Source organism: Crinia signifera, chromosome 11 (assembly GCF_055691185.1).
Source record: "Crinia signifera chromosome 11, ASM5569118v1, whole genome shotgun sequence".
NCBI lineage: Eukaryota > Metazoa > Chordata > Amphibia > Anura > Myobatrachidae > Crinia > Crinia signifera.
In genome coordinates, this window is record NC_139227.1 from 69352481 (window position 1) to 69366435 (window position 13955).

Sequence of the window (13955 nt, forward strand, 5' to 3'; positions counted from 1 at the left end):
GGGAGCTCAGCCAGCGCTGACTGAGAGACGCTGCTCTTTGGTGCAGTCAGGAGGATTCCCAGGTGCAGGGGGAATAGTGGGCACGAAGGAAGAGGGAGCTCTGTGGCTGTCTGTGTGGGGATGCTCAGTGACCAGTCATGGGGCGGGTCACTGAGCACCCTCACACAGACAGTCAGAGGCAAAGTAGTACACAACGTATTGGCTGCTGCAGGCAGCCGCAGCAGAGGAGAGAGCTTCCACAGGATGCCTGCCTCCGGCTCTGAGAGTGCCGTGACACACTCACTTGTCTGGCAGCCGGCGCCCACGCAGCCCCTGCTCCCCCAAGCAGCGCCGGGGGCTGCCTTACGGTATCTCCGCCACTGTGCAGTGGGACACGGGCAGGTGGGCCGCTGCTGAGCGGGTGGGTGCTCATCCATTTCCGTGGGTGCTCGGGCCCTCAAGCACCCACAGAATCGGCACCTATGCCCTACACACGGAGCTATCGCTGTGGCCCCTACACACGGAGCTATCGCTGTGGCCCCTACACACGGAGCTTTCACTGTGGCCCCTACACACGGAGCTATCGCTATGGCCCCTTCACACGGAGCTATCGCTGTGGCCCCTACACACGGAGTTATCGCTATGGCCCCTACACACGGAGCTATCGCTATGGGCCCTATACACGGAGCTATCGCTATGGCCCCTACACACGGAGCTATCGCTGTGGCCCCTACACATGGTGCTATCGCTGTGGCCCCTACACACGGAGCTATGGCTGTGGCCCCTACACACGGAGCTATCGCTATGGGCCCTATACATGGAGCTATCGCTATGGCCCCTACACACGGAGCTATCGCTATGGCCCCTACAGCATAGGTGCCGATTTATGTTTTTGCTGGTGGGTGCTCAAGCCAAAAATATAGGGGAGTGGCTTCATGGGAAAGGGGCGTGGCCACAAAAAATGCTGATTTATATTACGCAGCACAGTTGTCTCCAATATTCAAATTATGGCAACAGTGCCAAATACATAAATGCCCCCACAGTGCTAAATACATAAATGCTCACACAGTGCAGGTACATAAATGCCCACACAGTGCAGGTCCAAAAATTCCCCCCACAGTGCCAAATACATAAATGCCCCCACAGTGCCAAATACATAAATGCCCCCACAGTGCCAAATACATAAATGCCCACACAGTGCAGGTCCAAAAATTCCCCCCACAGTGCCAAATACATAAATGCCCCCACAGTGCCAAATACATAAATGACCACACAGTACCTGTGCCAGCAATGAGGGAGGGGGAGTGCAGTAGGACACGGGCAGGTGGGCCGCTGCTGAGCGGGTGGGTGCTCATCCATTTCCGTGGGTGCTCGGACCCTCAAGCACCCACAGAATCGGCACCTATGCCCTACACACGGAGCTATCGCTATGGCCCCTACACACGGAGCTATCGCTGTGGCCCCTACACACGGAGCTTTCACTGTGGCCCCTACACACGGAGCTATCGCTATGGCCCCTACACACGGAACTATCGCTATGGCCCCTACACACGGAGCTATCGCTGTGGCCCCTACACACGGAGCTATCGCTGTGGCCCCTACATACGGAGCTATCCCTATGGGCCTACACACGGAGCTATCCCTTTGGGCCTACACACGGAGCAATGCAGGGGCATTTTCTAAGCAATCTAGTGAGAACACTTAGAAAATGTTAGGAACTAATTGATTACATTTAAAATGAATCTCTGTGTTATGAGGTTGGCTAATTGGAAAAGTGTGTCATGTTACAGAAGCATGAGTTCCGAATAGATTAGTGAGGTTTGCGGAAATACACCAACTCGGTGCGTACGGCCAGCTTCCCGTCCGGTCGGACACTGTAAGACCGTGCAGAATCTTTGTGTTCCCACCGCACACGTACGTTTGGATGTAGTCCGAAGACACTCCCTCTTCTTAGCCAGTCCGTCCGAAGGGATGCGGACGAGCTGTGGGCGTGTGTTCTTAGAATGTCCACCGTGCTGTTAAAACAGAAATAACGCATCAATAATTCTATGCTTTTGTTATACTCTGTTTTCTCAAATTTTGTTATTTATTGCTGCAGGTGGCGTTAGCTTGTTGCACAAGGTACTAGCCACGGCTAGGAAAGCCAATCCCGGGGCATTTTTTCAATCCCGGGATTCGGGATTGAAAAATGCTCAATCCCGGGATTCCCGGGATCCCGGGATTGGCTTCCCTAATTTGAAAAAAAAAAACGCCCCGGCCACCCTGCACATTCACAGAACTTACATTTGCGGGTGCTGGGTGGGTGGGCGAGCGTGCAGATATTGCTGGGAGCTGGGTGGGCTGCAAGTATGTCCGCTGGGCGGGTGGGCAGCTTCAGCTGGGTGGGCGGGTGTACAGCTTCGGGTGGGCAGCTTCAGCTGGGCAGGTGGGTGGGCTGCTTCGGGTGGGCAGCTTCAGCTGGGCGGGTGGGCAGCTTCGGGTGGGCAGCATCAGCTAGGCAGCTTCAGCTGGGCGGGTGGGCAGCTTCAGCTGGGCGGCTGGGTAGCTGTTCGGGTGGTCGCGTAGCTTGGCGGGTGGGCGGGCGTGTGCTGATAAGCCGGGTTGCTGGGTGTGTGGGCGGCTCCGCTGTGTGGCCTGCGCAGCGTGACAGCTGACCTCATCACGCTGCGCAGGCCGCACGCCGGGTATGGGAGAAGCCGGGCAGCGTCTGAGCGGGTGCTCAGATGCTGCCCGGCATTAGACTGCACATGTGCAGTCTAATCCCGAAATCCCGGGATTGGAATCTCCAATCCCGGGATTGAAATCCCGGCATTTTGGAGGCCAAATCCCGGGATCCCGCCGATCCCGATCCCGGGATTGGCCACCCTAGCCACGGCGTACGAGGCCTACCCTTTGTGCTACGCAGCAGGTGTTTGTTAGAAGCAGCAGCCATTTTGTCCAATCATGACTTGCATAATAACATTATAAAATGGCTGATCATTCAGTACAGTGCTGTAAAAGTGATTTCTCATAGAGAATTGTTTTTGGTTTTAGAAGCTTAAGAATGTGATGTTGACAGTATAATGGAGCAAGGACAGACACCACTCCACAAACATCAATTATATGGGAACAGGGCCACACATGCATAGACCCCCAAGGCCACTGAATCTTTGCCTAGTGACAAGGAAGTTGGGTGTTTGGTTAATTATGACATCATGATTAAAAGCAGAGCTTGCCAATAAGACTCAATGCTTATGAGTAATTAATTATTTAATGTGATTAAGGTTTAAATATCAGAGTTAGAGAAGGAGGAGGGAGGCAGTTGAGGAAGAATAAGCAAGCACGGGGGCTGGAGGTAACTATGAAGGAGGTTTAATCATGGCTGATCACTGTCCTTGAAAGGGTTCCATTTTGATTTAATTTAGAATTACTGTTTAAGTATTAGCAAATCAATTTTATGTTTCTTGTGTTAGTCTGCATTTGCAAATACCTGTAATGAAGTTATTCTTTAAGTAAAGCATTGTCATACATTTTATAACAAGGTTGTGTTGGTGTGCAATCATTTCATCGTTGCCGTTATATTTAAAGATAATAAAGTAAATATATACAAGTTTGGGTTATCAATCATATCTAATCGTTATCAAACAAATCTAAGCGTTATCAGTGCGTGGCGTTCAGTCATTTCCGAAAGAAGTCGGAACAGACCGCAATAACCAGAATAAGGCCCAATGTGTCCCGTCCACTGATGAGGGGACTAAAAGGAGCTCTGCGCATGCATAACACCTGTTTTAAAGCAATTACAGGGTCAAATTGACCGTGCGTGTGTGTGTGTGTGTGTGTGGGGGGGGGGACAGTTGTCCTTTCCACTTTATAGATCATGGTTCTTTATACAGATGGATCTTCTGGTGTTACAGATTTTGTGATGTTACATCTGTGGACAGGGCAGAAGCTGGAGTCTAGGCAATAAAGGAGGTACCTGGAGGCAACCATTTGCATTGTCTCTAGTAGTTCTGCCACTGTTCTAATCCCTGTGCCAATGGAGAAATGGGCGAGATGCAGAAATGTTTCCTGATTTTTACATTGCCAAAAGAATTATCACAAATCAAGGCGTTTCCTGGAAAAAAAACTGCAATCTCCAATTCAGAGATTGTGGGAGTTTGCGAACGTATCCAGTGAGTCAAAATTGGAAGTTTACATAACTTCAAAGAAACCAAGCATTTATATAATTTATTACTTGTTCTAAAAATTTTGGATTTTCTTACAATCCCAAAGGATATGAAAGAGGGACGCGTTAGACATCTTGCACTTGGCCAGTGTCTTCAGAAATAAAATCAGAGAGTTACTTTGGGGAGATATAGACTCCATTGATAAATTGAAGGTAAGTTTCTTGTAATGAAGCTGTTTCCACATTAAAGACAGTGGGTCAGATGCATTAAGCTTCCAAAAGTGATAAAATGGAGGGTGATTAACAACCTGCCAATCAGCTCCTATCTTGCGTTTTTCAAACCCAAACTGTGCCACATGGCAGTTAGGAGCTAATTGGCTGATAGTTAATCACTCTCCATCTTATTACTTTTTGAAGCTTTTTGCATCTGACCCATTGTCTTAAATAAACTGGGAAAGAGCTTTTTGCATTGTCTTAAATAAACTGGGAAAGGGAGGGAGGTTGGAAACATCAGTTGACCATTTCAAATATAAGTCAAATATTATTAATAATAATAATAATAATAATATTAATAATAATGTTATCTATATAGCACTTTTTTTCAAATATGACTCATTGTGCTTGCATTAGCATTTTACAGCACAAAATACAAAACAAACTTAACAAGGGAAGTTAGAGAAATGCTTGGGTGAACAGGAAATTCTGGAGTGGAGCCACAGAGAACTGTGTGGGGAAGTGAGTTCCATAGTGTTGGAGCCACAGAGAACTGTTTGAGGAAGTGAGTTCCATAGAGTCTGAGCCACAGAGAACTGTGGGGGGAAGTGAGTTCCACAGAGTCGGAGCCACAGAGAACTGTGTGAGGAAGTGAGTTCCATAGAGTCGGAAGCCACAGAGAACTGTGTGGGAAAGTGAGTTCCATAGAGTCGGAGCCACAGAGAACTGTGCGGGAAAGTTGGTTCCCTAGAGTCAGAGCCACAGAGAACTGTGCGGGTAAGTGAGTTCCATAGAGTCAGAGCCACAGAGAACTGTGCGGGGAAGTGAGTTCCATAGAGTCAGAGCCACAGAGAACTGTGCAGGGAAGTGAGTTCCATAGAGTCAGAGCCACAGAGAACTGTGCGGGGAAGTGAGTTCCATAGAGTCAGAGCCACAGAGAACTGTGCGGGGAAGTTGGTTCCCTAGAGTCAGAGCCACAGAGAACTGTGCGGGGAAGTGAGTTCCATAGAGTCGGAGCCACAGAGAACTGTGCGGGGATGTGAGTTCCATAGAGTCGGAGCCACAGAGAACTGTGCGGGAAAGTTGGTTCCCTAGAGTCAGAGCCACAGAGAACTGTGCGGGTAAGTGAGTTCCATAGAGTCAGAGCCACAGAGAACTGTGCGGGGAAGTGAGTTCCATAGAGTCAGAGCCACAGAGAACTGTGCAGGGAAGTGAGTTCCATAGAGTCAGAGCCACAGAGAACTGTGCGGGGAAGTTGGTTCCCTAGAGTCAGAGCCACAGAGAACTGTGCGGGGAAGTGAGTTCCTTAGAGTCGGAGCCACAGAGAACTGTGCGGGGAAGTTGGTTCCCTAGAGTCAGAGCCACAGAGAACTGTGCAGGGAAGTGAGTTCCATAGAGTCAGAGCCACAGAGAACTGTGCGGGGAAGTTGGTTCCCTAGAGTCAGAGCCACAGAGAACTGTGCGGGGAAGTGAGTTCCATAGAGTCGGAGCCACAGAGAACTGTGCGGGGAAGTGAGTTCCATAGAGTCGGAGCCACAGAGAACTGTGCGGGGAAGTGAGTTCCATAGAGTCGGAGCCACAGAGATGATAGTGTGACCCCAATTGTGAATGGGTTGAGATAGCTCTGGTAGGTTGTTCTTTTCATTGTTTGGCTGCAGCTAAACTTGCTAAAATTAGCAGCTCCACAGCTTAAAAATGGCAATTGCCACTCCACAGCGCTGCCACCAAGCTGACCTTTATTTATTAAGTCTGGAGAGTGACACCTTCTACCAGGGTTTGTACATTGACATCATTAGGGTGTGGGATGATGGGTGAAATTTAATAGGGTGAGAGATTCAGAAAGTGAGAGATTTGGTAAGAAATCTCCAGGTTTTTTTAAGCGGAAATCATTTACACTGCAAAATCAAACTGGTTTTGCAGTGTAAATGATTGCCTCTTTAAAAAAAACTGTAGATTTCTCACCAAATCTCTCACTTTCTGAATCTCTCTTCCCATTAAATTTCATCCAAAGTGCACTGTTATTATAGTTAGCCCACTGATCTTTAGTACAGCTTGTATGCAACAGAAATGATCCAATCACCTGGGGTCTGTGCAGAATGTGTCCTGCAAGCTCTTCCGGCAGCATGAATGACTTGCTGCAGCAATTCACATACCTCCCAACATTTAAAGATCGGTCAGTGTGAATCTCAGAATCACAAATCAAACTTCTTTAGTATCATTGTGGGGGCATGGCCAGCTCTCTGAGAGCTGTGACCATGCCCTCTGCCCATCTGTCTGTGTAAATAGATGTAGTGCACCTGCCAAGCACAGCAGCAAATGACAGGGGACTACCAACTGCCCCCCACACTATAGGACACCTCTGTCTGCGGATGGGACAGCGAGACACAAAAAAGAGATATGCATTTGGGGGACCGCACAGAGCAGCATTTTTCAAAATGGCGTTTCACATCCACTTTGTAAGCATGGCTTCCTGTTCAAGGCTGAGCAGGTTCACCAGTCATTCTAAGTAAGCTGAGGCTTATGTAGCCCATACACTAGGGCGATATTCCAAACAATCTTTAGATTTTGACCGCATCTGTTCTATAAATCAAAGAATTTTATGCACGAATAATGGGTACGCCAGTTGCATGTCGCATCCAAAAATATTATGAGCTGTACATAATATTTATTGAATTGCACACTCAAATGCAATTGTTGTGGGTTCGATGAGCGGGGACCAGAGTGCAGGTGGTCGTGGAGCGGGGACCGGAGTGCTGGTGGCAGTGGAGCGGGAACTAAAGCCGTGGAGCACAGGGTTGTGAAGGAGCACAGGCGGTAGTGGGGCACAGCGGCAGAATTTAAAACACTGAGCAGCCCTCTCTCAGCCAATCAGTAGCCACCTGAATGTGGTCCCCGCTCATCCCCGCATCAGAGGGCAGACCAGTGTTTTAAAAATTCTGCCACAGCCACTGAGCCCCGCCACCATCAGCGCTCCTTCACAGTGCTGTGCTGCACCGCCACCAGCGATCCGTCCCCGCTCCACCGCCGCCAGTGCTCTTCCTGCATCCAATGTGGCATCGCAGATGGCATGCGACATCAGGTGCTCGAAAAAACCACACTAGACACCATAAGATGTGATGTCGCTTTTCTAAGGCTGCAACATTTTCTCCAGCAGCGATGATAATAGCATCCATCGCTGAATCAGGCCGATAGATTGAAGTAAATGTATTTATAAAGATCTATTGTTTGGAATACAGATCTGTCCACTTATGCACGTGTGAAGGTAATTGAAACAGATAAATGCTCTGGCCATCTCGCATGCCGGAGCACAGGTATAATTATATTCAGTATTATAAACACTATAAATTACCTTCATGAATGCTGTTGGCACAATATGCTACAATAATTTCATCACAGCGGCGTGCTGCAGCATGGTTAGGAAATGTGCTGTCTAAACATCGTCTAAAATGTGAACAATTACTTTCAAATAGTTTAATATACTTTAAAGATTTTTCATATGTCAAGGCGGAGAATCTTCACATATTTAGTGAAAAAATAAATTGAGTGAATACTGTTTTTGCTTTTGTCGAACCAGTAACATTAAACCTAATTTAGCGGCAGATTCCGTCCAAATTCGTCCCAGTCCCCGATGGTGGGGGTCTGCGCATGCGTGATTATGCACATGTGCAAACTCCTGCAGCAAGCACCTTTGGAAAATGTTTTCATTCGCCGGGGCACTCTGGGGTGTGCACCCAGCATTTTATGGGCGTGCCCACAAAAAACGGTGTGTGCCCCCATAGAAACGCTGGGTGCGCACATCGGAATGCAGGTCTGCCCTGCCTGCTTTGGGCGGGCAGATGACTTCACATGATGTCAGTGCCCGCCCCAAATTCATCAGAAAGTGTCCATCAGAACAGTAACTATAGGCATACTGCTCTGAGTAACCGTCAAATGAGATACATCCGCTCGCATCCTACCGCGGGGATTCGGGCAGCTATCCAGCGAATATACGCAGCCTAATGAGCAGGTGTGAATGACCCCTAAGTCACATTAAGGATTTGTCTATTTAATGGAGTAATTACAAAGGTATGTTCCTAATTTGTTAAATGAAAATGGTCATGCAAAAGATGGCCTCATGTAGTAAATGTGGCTGAAATGTCAGTAGGTGTAGTCAGGAGGTAGACTGAGGGCCAGAATGCAGTTGGATGTGGAAATAACCAAGCATCCCTGAGATCAACATACAATACAGAGAACATATTACTGTCTGGAACACAGTACATTTAACATAATAATAGTGTATGGGTTCTACATGTAGAAAGAAGGGGGGGGGGGGTGTGAAACTGCGGTCTATCTATTCTATACACATGCAACAGAGTCCCGGGATGTGGTGTCCAGTGTCCATTCCTATATTGCTTCCTTTCTGATGTATCCCAAATATAAAGAACCAAATGTTGTTGCAGGGACTAGGTAGATGTGGATCTCTGTATCCAGGGACCGCCTATAGGTGAGGGGTACTACCTGGTGCAGGGGAGAAGATTATGTCCCGATAGTTTGTGGTTGCTGGGATAGTTGCGGATGCTGGTCCGGGCACAGTAATGGAACCAAGTATGTAAATCAGGAGTTGGGTGTTTCTAGCTTGATCCTCCTGGATAACATACTTTCTTTCTACATTATATTTATTTTGGGCTTGACACCCAAAACAAATTGAAACTGCAGCTACAGCAAACCTACTCTCCCTAGACGCCTTCTTGGGACACTTGGTGTCCTAACCCCCCTATGGGTTCTACATGACATTGGCCTCACCTCCTCTTCTTCTCATAACAGGCCCTTGAACATTTCCAGCTCCAGTTGTCCATTTAAGAACTCAAGTACCATATATACTCGAGTATAAGCCTACTTTTTCAGAACATTTTTTATGCTGAAAAAGCCCCCCTTGGCTTATACTCGAGTGAGGGTCCCACTTGAGTCAATAAGTTTTCCCAGTTATTTGTTGTAAAATTAGGTGCCTCGGCTTATATTAGGGTCGACTTATATTCAAGTATATACGGTAAATTTGAACTACAATTGACTAATGCAAGTTTGAAACTATTTCTCAGGATTGTTAATCAGGAGTGTGTGGAGGGAGCAATGAATACCTCTGTATTTGTCAATTTAACCAGGGATGAAAGAACTGCATTGAGGACGCTACAGATGGATACCACTGTGGTAATACGTAATGCAGACAAGGGAAGAGTTGTCGTAATTCAAAACTTCAGTGATTATGATACTGAGATTAAAAGACAGCTACAGATCTCAATACATACATGAGGATGGGTATGGATTATTAGGTCACCAGCACTATGGTCGACAAGCATTAGGTGGACATGAGTTAAGGTAGACATGCAGGAAGGTCAACATGACTTTAGGTCGACATGGGTAAGGTTGACAGGGTCATTAGGTCGACATTGAAAAAGTCTAAATGTTTTTTGTTTTGTTTTTAATTTTACCCGGAATGTCAACACAGTCAACATAAAAACGTAGCACTGCGTCCCCTCGCATGGCTCACTGTGCTCGTCATGCTTCGGGCGCGGTACCTCGTTAGGCTCGGCACACTATTTTATTCTCCCACCACACCCTAGTGGATGATAGGGCATGAATACCACCTGTTGACACATGTCGTGTCGAAATGGACACCGAAACCTAGCACCACATCCCATCGCATGACTCACTACGCTCGCCATGCTTCGGGCGCGGTGCCTCGTTACGCTCGGCACACTATTTTATTCTCCCACCATGCCCTAGTGCATGGCGGGGGGGCATGAAATACCGCCTGTCGGCACATTTTGGCTAAAAAAAAAGTAAAAAAAAACATGTCGTCTTAATGACCCTGTCGACCTAATGACCCTGTTGACCTAACCCATGTCGACCTAAAGTCATGTTGACCTTCCTGCATGCCAACCTTAAGTCATGTCGACCTAATGCTTGCCGACCATCATGCTGGTGGCCCATTGAACGGATCCCATGAGAATTGATTACAATTCAATGGAACAGGTTAAAAGTAAAAGCGGATGAACAGATCTCTCTGGCTTTGATGCAGAGGTGGATCGATGAAGAAACATCCTCACGGTTATAACCATCCCATCTGTGCGGTGGTTTACTCCTTGCCCAAAGTGCATAAGACACAAATTAACCCACCAATCATATTGACTATGGGGGTCTATTTTACAACCCATAGCTACAGTAGATATATTGGGGGAAATTTACTAAGATGTGTATTCTACTTCACATGTGATGTGGCTATGGGCAACCAATCAGATCTTGTCTACTATCTTCTAGAGAAGTGATTTCCAACCTTTTTACCTTGCGGCACACTAAATAAGATTTTAAAATTGCCAAGGCACACCATGAGATCCCACAGGGCAAAACACATTGGCCCCCACAGGAAAAAAAGAAACCTATTGCCCCCCCCCCCCCCATATAAAAAACAATCACACTGGTCCCCACAGGTAACACAAATAAAATACATTGGCCCTTTAAATGAAAAGATTAACTGGTGGTGGCTGTAAACTAGTTTGGGCATCTCTAGATCTGGGGGCACACTTGAGAACAGCTCAAGGCACACTTGTGTACCATGGCACAGTGGTTGAAAAACACTGTTCTAGAGGGTTCTAAATAAATAAGAAGTAGATTCTGATAGATTGCCTATAGCAACATCACATGTGAAGTAGAATACACATCTTAGTAAATTCCCCCCCATTTACTTTTTTTCTACAACCCTTTGTACGTAGCACTCAAACTTGCAGGTAAGTTTTTTTACATAACATTAATTTGTTAGGGATTATTCCTCCTGACTATACTTGCCACGATAGGTGTATGCTCGCTCTACACGCTGATACCACACTCTGCATTATAGCTCTTTCCATGGCATTGACTCCAGCAGAGTCCTTATGATGGCCCTCTGATACATTTTCTCATTTCATTAGTGCAGCTGATTCTTGAAATGAATCACTTTAATGTACCAGCGGCAATGGTGTACACAAATCGCGGGAACTGCAATGAGGTGAAATTTGGCCACAGCATATGCTAATATATTTATGAGCTGGTATGAACAACAATTTGTCCTTGGTACACTTAGAAAAAGGGGAGGTGATGTCAAAAGTCACACCAATCCTCTTGCGCTATAGGTTTTAAATTTATAAGATGCAAAGGAGCTGTACGTGACAACAAGCAACCAGCTTGTAGTGGGTGGATAGAAAAACAGTGGGGAAGTAGTCACAGCTCTGACTTTTGCATATATATAATTGGATTCATTTATTACATATTATTTCAAAGGTCCACCTTTTCAATAAAGACACAGAACTGAAAAAGTATTATTATCAATATTTATAAACACATAAAATTATATATTTAACACAATACATTAAAAAAACAAATATATTAGAAAAAAACTGGGGGCCCCAGCTTTATCTAATAATATTAATAATTATAATAAAATATAGAATGCTTGATTCTTTTGTAGCAGCAGCAGTAGAATTAATGGGTGAAATTTAATAGGATGAGAGATTCAGAAAGTGAGGGATTTGGGGCCCCATTTATCATTGATCACATTTACAATGCGATCTGGGTGGAATATTACCGCGCAGGATCGCCTTGTAAAAGGCAATCATTTTGCCCCAATTTATTATCAGTTGTGCGCAGGGACAGGGCTCCGAAAGGAGCCCATCCCTGCAAAGCCCTGACCCGGAAGCCGGGGGGTCTGCGCATGGGCGGTTATGCGCTGACCCCCGTGACCCCTGTGACCGCACTGCCGCTCGGGCAGTGCGATATGTAACCATAGGCTACAATGGGCTATCGCCACATTAGAATGGCGATAGCCCAGGGGTGCGATGCCGGGCTGTCCGATGTTGATACATCGGGCAGCTTCGTATCCCCCATAGAAACCTATGGTGGATGTGGCCGGCGGCGCTGCAGGGGGGATCGCAGCAGGGATCGGAGATTCCTGCTGCGGTCCCCCTTAATACATCTCAGTGCTACTTAATATTTGCGGTTAACCCCCGAAAACATCTGATTTAACCGCAAATATTACTTGATAAATGGGCCCCTAGGTGAGAAATCTCCATATTTTTTTAAAGAGGCAATCATTTACACTGCAAACACAGTTTATTTTGCAGTTTAAATGATTTCCGCTTTAAAACAACTGGAGATTTCTTACCAAATCTCTCACTTTCTGAATCTCTCCTCCTATTAAATTTCCCCCATCATCGCAATTATTTTGCCTCATTAATAGGAAGCGACAGTGAAGATAATGCATGAACACTTAAGTTGCTGTATTTGTTATAACCTTTAGGCAATATCTTCAAACCAGGTTATACTTCCGCTGGTAAATTGATCATGATGATTAAATGAAAAAAAAAATGCAAATGATAATTCTCACCTGCAATCATGCCGTATAGAGTTAAGTGTCTATCATTTTCCCGGTGGTCCTGTATAGAAAGTGAGAGCATTTAGTGGTACATTTAGCAAAAATATTGTATACTTCAAAAGATTCATTAATGACATCTTCATCATATGGAGGGTAGTGTCATTTAACCATATGGTGGAGACTCTCAATGGACTAGATTCACCTATACGTTTTACCGCTTCAGCTGACCCCACACAGTGAACTTTCTTGACATCACAGTGTTTTTGAAGGAGTCTAGATTGGCCTACACACTACATAATAAGCCAAGAAGACCACAATACCCTTTTATGGTCAACAAGCCACCACCCCAATATTTTGAAAATCAGCTTACCGATATCCCAACTGGTCAGGGTATTACATAATAACTCTGATCCAGCAGTAGCAGAACTACAACTGATAGACTGCCAAGAAAGGTTCAACACTAGAGGAGACAGTCGTAACATATTGCGGACAAACCTTACTAGGGCGAGAAGGATATTCCAGGATTGTCCTAAAGGTGATAGAAAGGCAAAACAAGATTAATTCATTCTGAATGTACAATGTGACACCATCACCAACCTCAAAACCATACAAAGAGCACTCAAGAAGAATTCTTCCATAATTGCCTCTGATCCTGCTTTTTGGGAATGTGACAAAAGGAGCGCCTTCACTAAGCACCAGCAGGGGTCGCAATCTGAAGGACCTCCTACTGAGAGCAGACATGCAACCGGTTAACACGCAAACATCACAATGGTTGGGCAACTGTCAGGGTTGCATTAGATGCCAAGGCTATACTGCTTGTAGGGATATTACAAAAGTTATGTTAAGCCACACACACTGATGCCCACTACACGTAATGCCACACATGCCCATTACACGTTATGCCAGGGCTTGGCAAATATTTGTAAAATGCCTATTACACGTCACACACGTATTACACATTATGCCACACGCCATAATGCCCATTACACATTATACCTAACACTGTAATGCCCATTACACGTTATACCAAACACCATACTGCCCATTACACATTATACCAAACACCGTAATGCCCATTACACGTTATACCAAATAACATTATGAGCAAGCATATGGGCAGAGCACTGAAGGAAGCGCAGCCTGCCACGGCGGCTGTATCTCTGTCAGAGCAGGTCTGCACTATTTGAATCTCGTGCGGATCCTCCAGCCAATCAGGAGCTGCTGCTCCCGATTGCCTGT